This window comes from Mustela nigripes, chromosome 9 (assembly GCF_022355385.1).
Source record: "Mustela nigripes isolate SB6536 chromosome 9, MUSNIG.SB6536, whole genome shotgun sequence".
NCBI lineage: Eukaryota > Metazoa > Chordata > Mammalia > Carnivora > Mustelidae > Mustela > Mustela nigripes.
This window is the reverse complement of record NC_081565.1, coordinates 73143590-73155447: the sequence shown is the minus strand read 5'-3', so window position 1 is coordinate 73155447 and position 11858 is coordinate 73143590. Positions and strand designations below refer to the sequence as shown.

Below are 11858 nucleotides of genomic sequence, written 5' to 3'. Positions count from 1 at the left end.
AGACAGTGAAATTTACTTTATTTTTGAAGTCTTTCTATAATCCAGAGAAGTTTGTTAGTGTCATTAGGGTAAAACTGATGCCACTTTGGATCAAGGAGATTGTCATTCATTCACAAGGGTCTGAAGATTTCAGGGCTCATCAGAGTGAGCCTTGAAGGTTGTTGCATCAGCTGACAATGAGTGTCTTGTAGCTCTTCCCTGGGGAAGGTGAAGGGGGAGGTTTGGAACTCATGGTGATTTTTCAGGTTTGGCCCACTCAGTTGGTTCTACACGCCACCATTTAACAAAGGTGAGTGAGGCAGTTGGTAGAAGGCCTGGTCTAAAGGACAACGTTGTGAGCCCCAGAGATGGTCGCTTTTTGGGGATTTGACACCAGTGTTGCCAGATCTTAAAAAATTCTCCAACTAGACATCCAGATTTTTTTTTTATGGTGACAGACCATTCAAAGTCTGTCTACACACATACCCCAACAGCTTTTGAAGCTAGTCCTATAGAACCCCCATTTGTTTTTTACTCATGTGAAAGACTTGAGAGTCTTTGGCTATTTGGAAATAAGTGGAGGGAGCGTACACACATAAACATAGTCCCCCAAAAGGTTGTATCTGTACCGTCATGTTTATCGTGGTGGAATTCAGTTACAGCAGCTTAAAGTTGGAAAATGGGGCACGCCATCTGGTCTAGTAAATCATTCTGAGGTACCGTGTAAGGATGTGGGATCTGACTTGGATGCAGTAGGACTGTTTCTTGAAAGCCTTCCCACTGAGTAGCATGGTGAATTGTGCTCCTGGAGTTGTATGGCAGAGAAGCTACGGAACTGTCCATAATGGTTTTGTATCAAGACATCTCCACTTGCACTCCATCTACACTCTGGGGTAAGGATGACACTTTAAATTCTGAGAGTGGTGGAAGAGAGAAAAGAATTCAGGGCACCCTTTACATTGGGTGTGTTGACTTAAACTTTCTCCCCCTTCATTTTGGTTTCTATGGCGATCAGAAAAAAATTTTTAGATACTGCTAGTGTAAGATTTAATATCTTGCAGTTAAGTCGAAATATGAGACACATCTCCCACAACTGCATAACTTTTAGATCTTATTTTTTTCCAGAAGAGTGTCTATATCCTTCCTGATCGTAAGTTGCATTACAAAATCAACTGGGTACCATGTTTTTGTCTGTCCCTGTCCTGGAGAAACAAAATGTTATATTGTAGTTGGATAATGTTAGTGATTTCGATAGTTTATAAATGCATAGAGTAGAATCACAGGTGATTGTGTAGTATGCTGGGGTTAGAAAGTGTGGGGACTAGTGAGGGTCTGTTGCTGCTACCCCCACAGTGGAGGCCCTGACTCCCAGAGTTAAGAGATGGGGTAGGCTGTCCGGAAGTGCCTGATAAGCAACCTGAGCAGCCTTGCAGAGGAAGAACCAGACAGGTTAAGTATTCCAACCTCATTCTCCTTTCTACTGTCTGGTCTCTCTACTGACCAAACCCAGCTTGTCAGTGTTGTCCATGCAGGTCACAGGGTAGAAAGGGTGCAGAATGGGTGTGGAGTAACAATGGAAGGTATCTAGATGAACATTTTAAAAGTTCATAGACTTCTAGATAAAGTCATGAGATGCCTGCTATCTCTAGATTCAGGTAATATTTAGCATTTCCATATTGGGACATTCAAACTGAAACTACTCACAAGAAGCATTTGAATAAACACTATTAAAGGAAGGTAATTCCTTATAAGGGATGCATGTATAAGGGATGTATGATTGTTCAGCAAGTTCAACAAATACTGACTTAATCTTTCCCATATATCTGGTGCTGTGGCCATCTTTTCTATGAGTCATACTGATGTCATTGTAATAGAGGGCAAGATTAAATGCTGCTTATGTTGGTGGCCACTGGAGCTGCCTTTCCTTTGTTAACTTGTTTGGATAAGAGATTGTCCCTCTGCCCTTCTTATGTTGTAGAGAGGAATTTCTTCGTATCAGTCAACCTTTGTGTTGTTATATTCTGTAGGCGGATAGTTTCCAGAAGCAAACAAACTGATCTTTTTAACAGCTGAATTGTTGTGCAAGTTTTAAATTATGGAACAGACACCATTAAAGTTGCAGTGATAGGGGTGCTTAAGTAGCTCAGTCAGTAAAGCATCTGACTCTTGATTTCAGCTCAGGTCATGATCTCAGGTCATTATCGAGGCCAGTGTTGGGCTCTGTGCTGGGTGTGGAGCCTGCTTAAGATTCTCTCTCCCTCTCTCCTGCTGCTTCTCCCCCTTTCTCTCTTTCTCTTTTTTCTCTTCCCTTCTCTAACAAAACGGCAATAAAATAAAGTTGCAGTTATGGATTGCTCCTTGTAAGAAGGGGATTGAATGAAATAATGCATATATTTGACCTTTTTTAAGACCTTAGTGAAGGTTAACTGATTTCAAAATAGGAGAAAATCCATCCATCTTGCTATCCTCAAAATTCAATGTTTTCTCTGTCTTTTATTTTTTATTTTTTAAAAGATTTTATTTATTTATTTGACAGACAGAGATCACTAGTAGGCAGAGAGGCAGGCAGAGAGAGAGGAAGAAGCAGGCTCCCTGCTGAGCAGAGAGCCCGATGTGGGGCTCGACCCCAGGATCCTGGGATCATGACCTGAGCCCAAGGCAGAGGCTTTAACCCACTGAGCCACCCAGGCGCCCCTCCTCTGTCTTTTAAACCTTAGCCTTGTACATATATAATTTCTACATGTTAAGAGATTTTTTTTTCTCAAGTGAAAGAAACCCAAACTTCAAGTGGGATTAGGTATAATACCATTCGGCCATTGTTTCCATTTCTTCCTCTCAAGAGGTCTGTCCTTTTTGAAAGGTATCCATCCTCAGGAAGAGAGAAAGCAAGGAATCTGGTGTCTGTTCTTATAAGGGTGCCCATCCTAACATGAGGACTTCCCTTTCATTCCTTCACATAAACCTAATTACCCCCTGAAGGTCCCATCTTCAAATACTATCACACAGGGGGTTAGAGCTTCAACACAAGAATTTCAGGGAAATGTATTTCGCTCTACAGCACTGAACTTCGCAGGCAGAGGTCTTTGCCCTAAACTACCAGAAGTTGTTTTCACTTTGGACTAAACTCAACCGGTGGTGGTAGCCAGGGACTACCACAAACTGATGAGCAGACTTTTTGTCCACAAGTGATAGAATCACTGTAGCAAGGTGTGGGGGCGATGAGGTGACATGAAGTGGCCTGTTTTGGGGACAGGGGAAATTCTGTCCAAGCAGCGTGGCTGTTACATAAGATGGGAGAGGAAGAAAGGCATCAACAGTGGGAATTAGATGGAACTCGCCTATTCCCCTATCACTGGCTAGTCAGCTTGTTTTCAGTGATAGATTTCTGTTCAATAACATAACTAAATTGAATTTCAAAACTTCTCATGGATGTGTATTAATATTACGTTTTCAGAATTTGAGTCTGACATGCCCAGCAGTGGTTGTTGCATAATGGTCAAAAGTTGCTGCTGTTGAAGCCAAGGGTCGAAAATCCATATTTCTATAGCAGTGAAGCCCCTGCTTCCATACTAGTCTCCTCTAAAGAAACCCAGCCTCAGCCTGGTTTTTGAGCTGCTTTTCTTAGCCCACATTGCTCCAGAGAATGTGTTAGTAGGTTACTGTCAAAGCCCAAGGTTGTAACCTTTTGTCCTCTCATAGAAGGAAAGGATATCTAAAAATTATTTATGGGTTCTTAGATGATGAATGTGGTCATGGGGATTGGGCTGGTCACCATTGAGACTGATACTTGCTTATGTTGAAGAAACTGGACTTCAGTTCTAAGTTGGTATTTTTGTCATTCCATTTTCAATATTATACATAATTTTCTTAAAAACATAAGCGGAGCCTATGCTATGTAGTCAGGATCGTGTTAGATACGCAGGGGAATAAGCAAGAGATAAGTAAGACACAGTTGTTAAGGACTTTAAGTGGAAGAGCAAGACTAATCCTATAGAGATGATGGGAAACCAACCTATCCCTAAGTGTGGGATAAAAGATTAGAACGATAGATACTTAGAAGAAGAAAGATCCCATGGGATTGAGATTTCATGAGGCCTTCATGGTGGTAGTGCCACTTGAACTGGCCTCTGAAGGCTGTATAGGATCTGAATAGGAGAAGAATAAGGGGGGAGATCATTTGTGGGGGGTTGGGATGGATTGGGGTATGGGATGGGGTATGGTGTGTGTTGGTATCCCTGAGAAGTCAAACCAGAGAGAAAGTCCTGTGTGGGAAGGGTGGATGGATGGATAGTACTTCATTGCATCTTCTCCCATTCCAAAAATTTTTTGACTTTCAATTGCTTAAAAAAAAAAAAAAAAGGCAACAAGTGAGTCATGAAGTTTGGAATCCTTTTAGAGTGTTTATGCTCAATGGACATGATCTTCTATAGCTGTCCCATGGATGACCCACACCGCACCACCCCCACCACCTTTGTTTTTGTTGGATGAGTCCTTGGACATTTTTTATGTGTTTAGAGTGACAGCTTCTTAAGGATTGCAGATGGTACCTCCCTCTCCTAGTGGGGGGCTCTGTTCTCTGCTGAAATTCAGCCCTGAAACCAGGAATGAAATGCAGAAGGATAAGGCAGATAGAGTCTGAAACTGATAATTTCATAAATTCTAAAGCAAACCCACAGTATTGGGTAAAATTAAAATAGGTATTTTCATTGTCTGTACTTAGGAGGAGTTAAGCTTTGGAAATATTGAGACATGGTACATTTATCTTGATTCTTGCAGTTGAATTTCCTCAAAGCATAATAAAATATGTAAGTATATATATATATGTAGATTCTTGTCAACTTTATTAGAAACTGTGAATTTTAATTTACCAAAGAATCATTTCTCATGTTTACTGCTTGAAATTTTGGATTTAGATGCGTGTTCCTTATTAACTTCTGGAGATGCCTATTTATCCTGAAAAATGTCTTAAAGGGGTAATGTAAGTGTTTGCACTTATGGCACTCCTTAATAATTCCGGTTCAGTGTTATGTGGGCTCTTTGATTTACTGTCCAATGGAACACAAAGTCTGATGCTCTAAACAAATGAATGGTTAATAAAATTCTGACATTTTTGTTTGGATTCTGTGAAAGTTGTCTGGATCATCATTGGAAGTAAAATATTTTGTGAGGGCAAAATTGTGGAGTCTCCTACTCAGTTAAAAAAAAAAAAAAGATTATTTAAATTTAAAACTTGGGGCACCTGGGTAGCTCAGTCAGTTAAGGATCTGCCTTCGGCTCAGGTCCCGATCCCAGGGTGCTGAGACTGAACCCTGGGTTGGGCTCCCTGTGTAGCGGAGAGTCTGCTTTTCTAACCCCCACCGCCGCGCAGTACGCACACTCTCTTTCTCAAATACATAAATCTTTACAAAAAATATAGCCGAAAATTTCCTATACTCAGGTTGATTGTGACATGTTCCATACACAAATGTCGCTCAGTTAAGACAGCTGCTCACTTAATTGTCCATCAGTGGTTTTTAACTGTTGCCCCTTCTCCTGCTATAAACTGCTGGGCAAGGCTTTGGGGGCTTTTACACAGTTGCCTACTTTTCTAATGGCCAATTGTCTTAACTCAGTATCTTAAGGCTTTCTTGTTCCCTTCTTCCCTCCTTCTTCTGACTCTGCTCTTCATTATTTAGCTCACCTTTGGCTTCTTCATTCCACTTTTGTTTAAATTCCATCCCACAGCAGCAATGTGGTTGTTATGAGCACAAATTTTGAAGTCTCATCCTGGTCACGTGACTCCGTTGCTATATGATCTTGTACGAAGTATCTCTTTGTTTCTTCAGTGAAGTGGAATCATAATGGACTGAATCTTACCAGGTTGTTTGGAGAATAAGTGAGGTAATGCATGTTGAGTGCCCAGCACTGTCTGACTTCTATTAAACACTTGTATGAGTCAAGGTATTATTGTAAAAATCAATACAGGATTTATGTATCTTTATTTGTTATTTATATGTTTAAAGATTTATTAGAGAGAGTGAGTGAGAACGAGAGAGAGAAAGAGAGAGAGAGAGACTCTTCAAGCAGATTCCCCACTGAGCAGGGAGCCCGACATGGGGCTCGATCCCAGGACCCTGAGATCATGCTCTGAATTGAAATCAAGAGCTGGACACTTAACCAACTAAGGGTGCCTCAGGTTTAAGAATCTTTAAAACACACTTTCTATTCACATAGTATTGTTCATGGGTCTGGGAGACCCTGCCAAGGGTTGGCTCAGTGATAAGGCCCCCTCTGATCTTGCACTGTGCCTGTCACAACATGTATTTGGGGTTTTTTGTTTGTTTTTAAAGATTTTTATTTATTTATTTGACAGACAGAGATCACAAGTAGGCAGAGAGGCAGGCAGAGAGAGAAGGGGAAGCAGGTTCCCCACTGAGCAGAGAGCCCGATGCCGGGCTTGATCCCAGGACCCTGAGATCATGACCAAAGCCGAAGGCAGAGGCTTTAACTCACTGAGCCACCCAGGCACCCCGCAACATGTATTTGTATGGTGAGGTTGCAGGGGCGGTTATTGGAGCATCTCACTGGCCTGTGAAGTGTCTTGTCTCTGAAATGACAGCTTCACCGTCACTTACAATGAATTGGCCAGGATTAGTCACATGACCCAAAGGTAAAAGAAGCAGAACGCTGGTCTTGCTGGGAGTCCAGCACTCAGTGTAGCCACACAGAAAAATCTGCAGCACTCAGTATAGTGATAGATCAGGAAAATGTCCACCAAGAAGTCTGTTGATGCTGGAACCACAGAATTTTGACGCTTTCAGTGCCCTTAAAAGGACCTTAAGTTTTCCATTAGTTGGAGCATTCTCAGATTCTTTATGGCCTGGGCAATCTGAAATACTAGTCCAAGTTTAGAGGAAGGCGGCTGCTTCATGGAAAATGCATGAAGGACAAAAGAAACTATTCCTAGTGGCTTTGAGAGCTTCGGTTCTGGTAATGAGGGTGGGGGTGTGACAATTAATTTCTCTGAATCCCATCTGGTGTGGTTCACAAAGGGCATAGATTTGGCATTTTGATCTTTTCCTTAATGCCCTGTTTCCAAGGGAAGCATTGATGCTGGCTATTGATAGAGCGATCAGGAAGATAGCCCAGCACGTCTTAGGGCCTGGTGGCCGAGAGAGACCCTGCTCCTTTTCAGTTGAATCCATGCTCTGTCACACAGGCACCGGTAATTAAAGCAGGACAAAATAACCAGCGGAAATGGAGTCAGTCTTCGTGTTCCAACAAGCTCAGGAGCAGCTGGTAGCCACGTACACTTCTGGGGGCTCCTGGGAGTAGTTCATGGACTGCATGTCAGTAATAGTCCTCTGCAGGAGGGGCCCCTCTTTGACTTCTGCAGTGACAAGTATTGACAGTCCCTTGAAATGGTGAGGCTTTCTGGTGCCTAGTGGAGAGGTCCCTCTGTTAGCACTCATTCTGTTTGGCAGAGGTGTGTAAAGAGTGATCTCCCTTCTCATCTGAGGGGAGGCGATGTGGAACAGGATTGTAACAGAAACCCAGATACTTGATTTTCATATCGGTGCTTGTAAAAAGTTACTGTGAAAGGCTGGGCATGTCCCTTTATTTTGTTGGACTTATTTCATTAATAAAACAAAACAAAATGCCTCTGTTGGAGGATTTATAGTAAAGGGCAAAAGATGTGAGAAATACGCAGATCCATAAAAAAACAGGAAGGTAACAGAATGGATGTTTGTCCTTTACAAAGGAATAGATTTTATTATACAACTTTTGGGGAAAATAAGAATAAGCACAAGTAAAAGTTTAATGCAAAAATCATGAAAACCAACCATGATGCCACTGTATCAAGAAGACTCCTGTTAACGGATGGGTGTGTATCTTTCCAAGATTTTATAATCTCTTTCCATATAAGTCCTCTTGCTGGACATTCAAGATTTGGGACATCTTTTTGTATTGTTACAGATTTTTAAGTGGATGTGAGGCAATTCACTGAAGGATACTCTAACTTGTAAAACCAGCCCCCTGTGTGGGGTATTTCAGTAGCAGTCAGTTTTGCCCTGCATTGGTGGCTATCTAGAACTATTTGTCCATTGTTCATCAGTGACGTGGTTTGGGTGGGATTTTTCTTCCCTTTCCCTCTCTTCTCTCAAATTAGTCCTGTTTGCCTTAAACTACACTATGCGACCCCATGCCCTTGGCCACAATGATTTGTTCAGGAGTGAGCAAGGAACCGAAGTTAATTCAGTTAGAATGAACCTCCGTACTGGTGTTCTGTGGCTGCGAAAAGAGAAAAATCCCCCTGCTTTTAGAACAGTTACAGCCATTTTTCTTCCTTCCTTCCTTCCTTTTTTAAAGTCCTGCTGAAGCTTTATTAAGCTATATTAAGAACAAAGTCATCCCATAGAGAAAGGTGGAGGAGCCAGGAAGAGTGGTGGAAAATGAAGCTGGGTGCACACGGAACTATGGTGGAGACGCCCAAGTACTTCTGGGTGTAACTGTTTGGGAATGAGGAGATTCCCTCATTACTGAACAGTTTGGGTGGAGGTTTCTGGTGCTTAGAACCAAAAACCTGCTAGGTTACACACAACTTTTAAATAGCACTAGAACAATGTACCAGGTTAAATTATCCTGCACATGTACGACTTTTTCTTTTGCATATATTTTAGTAGAATTATGGAATTAGGGTGTGTGTGCTTGCATAGATCTCCTTGAATTTCTCCTTAGGCTTTTTGTGTCCCCCCTGGCTTTGATGTGCTTTCACTGCCAACAGAAGGGACCTGAAGCTACTTCTAGGACAAGGTGCTCTTGGACAGCTAGAATTTGCCCAAAGAGCTGGAGAGACTGTGGTGCCTGGACACCACTCTGGGGCAGCCCAGAAGCAGTGACTGGTGGGAGAGGGAGTAGGAAAGAAAGCCCAGCTCCTCTGCCCTGGCTCCGAGGCACACATTGCATGTCCTTGTCCCCCAAGGGACCTGGATAATGCTACCCTCTGTTGAACCTGCTAAGCACACATCTTTCTGTGGCCTCCTCGTTCTGTCCTGCTTCTGCACTCCCTTGCCAGTCTCTCCTGGGAGCATGTGGGTGATAAACCAGATGGGCCTGAATACTCATCTCAGGGTCTGGTTCTGGGGGACACAATCTAAGCCATTTTGTGAACAATATTCAAGCTTTGAGTGAATTAGCTTTTAGTTAAGAGGATGAAGGGACATTGCAATTGCTGGGCCGCTCAGATGACGTGATGGTCCAGGCCAGGACATCAGATCTCTGGTAACTTAGTCATCCACTGAAAGAGGAAGGGGCTTCCAGGTGTCTGAAGGATGCTGAATATCCTTCTGTGCAATTTTGATACTGGCTTTGGTCGCTGAATAATGTGGCAGCACTTGATTCTTTTGGGAAACTGAGTATTATCCTGTCTCACAGAGCTCAATATTATGGTCTTTTTTCACTGAAGTCTCAAGCCCCTTCATTTAATTTCATCCCACTTTCCATAGTTACAGTCTCTAGCACAACCCTAAAACTCCTTATATTTGGTACTCACAATTTGTATATAATAAAAGAAGGGTTGTTTTTGTGTTAGAAAACTCAGGAGTCTCCAGGGGGGCGTGTCAAGGGAGGGTAAAGACATATGAAGTCCTGCAGGGGCCTTCTATCTTCTGTGAAGCATCTCCCCAGCCCCCTGGCCCCCACCAATTCTTTTGGGTTGGTAACGTTAGTATTGTTTTGTATTGCCTCTCTACCCTTCATAAATATTTTCCACTTATATTTCCAAAGCCTTGCTTTTCCATGTTCACTACTTGAGTCGAAGCTCATACCATTTATTAAGGCCTGAGTCGTATCCCCGCCCCAGTCCTTCTGTTGAAGCCCTCAAAGTGACTGTATTTAGAGAAAGGGCCTTTAAAAGAAGTGACGAAAGTAAAGTCAAGGTGGGGCCTGTGTCCGAAAGAACTGGTGTTCTTAGAAGAAGACGAAGAGACACCAGGAACCTCTCTCTCTTTCCCTGCACATCTGGAGGAAAAACCATGTGAGGACCCAATGAGATGGGGGCTGTTTGAAAGACAGGAAAAGACCCCTCAAAGGAAACCAACCTTGCTGGCACCTTGATTTCAGATTTCAAGCCTCTAGAACTTGGAGAGAGTAAATTTCAGTTGCGTAGATTTTCTCCCCAGTAGTACAAAATCTATAATAGCAGCCTTGGATCCTGGTCTCCAGTCCATCCTGGTTCTATTTCTTACAGCCTCATGTACCCCTTATACTGAAATCTTTGCCTAGCGCATCAGTGCTGCATAGTAAAGTTTCAGTCCTCTTGCTGGACATTCAAGATCTCAGTCAACCATCCCCGAATCTCTTTTCCGGCATCTTTTCTGTCTGCTTCCCAGTCTAAACTCCATGTTCCTGTCCCTTCCCAGTCCCCCAAATATGCCCACTCCTTCCATGGCCCTGTTGGAGTTTCCTCCAGTTTCCACGCTGACCGTCCTTCTCCATCTGTCCTTTTAGCACATCTGGAGGTTTACTTCTTCGTCCTGCCTTCCCACTGTCTCCACGCTGCCCTGGCGGCTCCTGTGGGTTCTACTTGGAGCAACACTGAACGCTTGCGTTATCAGTGTTTCATGTTCTCTGTCTGGATAGACACCTAGACTACTGCCTTCAGCTCTATCCCCCGTGCTCAACACCCATGTCGTAGATAGAATCAACACTCGTGAGTGGATGGGTCATTGCCAACAAACAGCAGCTGTGTGACTTCCACAGATGGGTTGGGCCTTGGGTCGAGCTGTGTGTGGACTAGAAGAGTAAAAGGCCCAAGGCAAACTGAATGGAAACCGAAGCTGAGGTGTCTTGGGCATGTGTCACTTGGAGACTGGATTCCGCCCATCTAATGACATGTCTAATGGCTGGTGGGAGACATGGCTCATGTATTGGTACGAGTACCACCCCTCCTATTCCACCTGTATGTCCTGGTTTCCTTCTGCTGTAGCCACTGTAAGGTAGAGTCAGAACTTGGCAGACATTGAACAACTAGAGCCAATGATCGAGGCCACTGGGCCCCGGATCTCCAGTGGATAACAGTCTTCCCCACAGGCCTACTATCAGACTATATATACCTCCAGGGTCCACCCTGAGGCAGACAAAAAGTGACTTTACCTCTGTGTGTCTATAAGTCTGTGTTCTTTGTAGAGAGGCCCCTTCATTTAGAGGAAAAGACCCGCTCCAAATTCCCCCTCCTGAACTGGAAAGTCTGTCCTTCATGAGGTTATATATTAACACTGAAATGCCAGGAGCACGCCAACTTTTGTAAAAGCATGTTGCTTGCCAAACACTGTGAGAGGTAGAAAGCAAATCAATTGTGGGGTTTCCCAAATTACAGTCACTTAGCATAGGGAATGAAAATAAAAAAATTCATTTTTAGGGATTTTCTGGTAAGGACCGGAAAACCTGCTGGACAAATTTTCAGAGCTGTAACGCTTGTGAACATGCACAAAAATTTTTTTTTTGTTTTGTTTTTTTAAACCAGAAGTGGTGCTTTGATGTACTGCTAAGGTCCTTTTCGGCGATGCCCGTGGGAATTCAGTATATGAGAAATCCACACCAGATGGAATGAGAAGCCATTTCATCTGTCATCAATCCTTCTGGACCATTCGAGTGGAAGGGACCGTTCCTAAAGGGTTGAAATCTCGGCAGCAGGTGTTGAGTGTTGCTTGTGCGTGGGTGGGTCATCATGGGGACCCCTGCTCGAGCCATTCTGTAGCACTGACACCCAAGAAACCAGGGGGCTGGAAGACTATTCAGGTGTGTGTGTTCGTGTTCAGTAGAGGAAGACCTAATATAAAAGCATTCATCTTTGTTGTCCCTCCTGGTTTAATTTGCAGAGTGGCGCACGTGCCATGTTT

At 43.3% G+C, this 11858-nt stretch overlaps 1 non-coding gene across 1 annotated transcript; it reads right to left on the bottom strand.

Moving 5' to 3' along the window:
- Nucleotides 1–11375: 11375 nt before the first annotated feature.
- LOC132025261 (U7 small nuclear RNA) lies at nt 11376–11435 on the bottom strand. The gene has a single exon (XR_009406516.1). It is a non-coding gene; the product is annotated as a U7 small nuclear RNA (small nuclear RNA).
- Nucleotides 11436–11858: the final 423 nt, after the last annotated feature.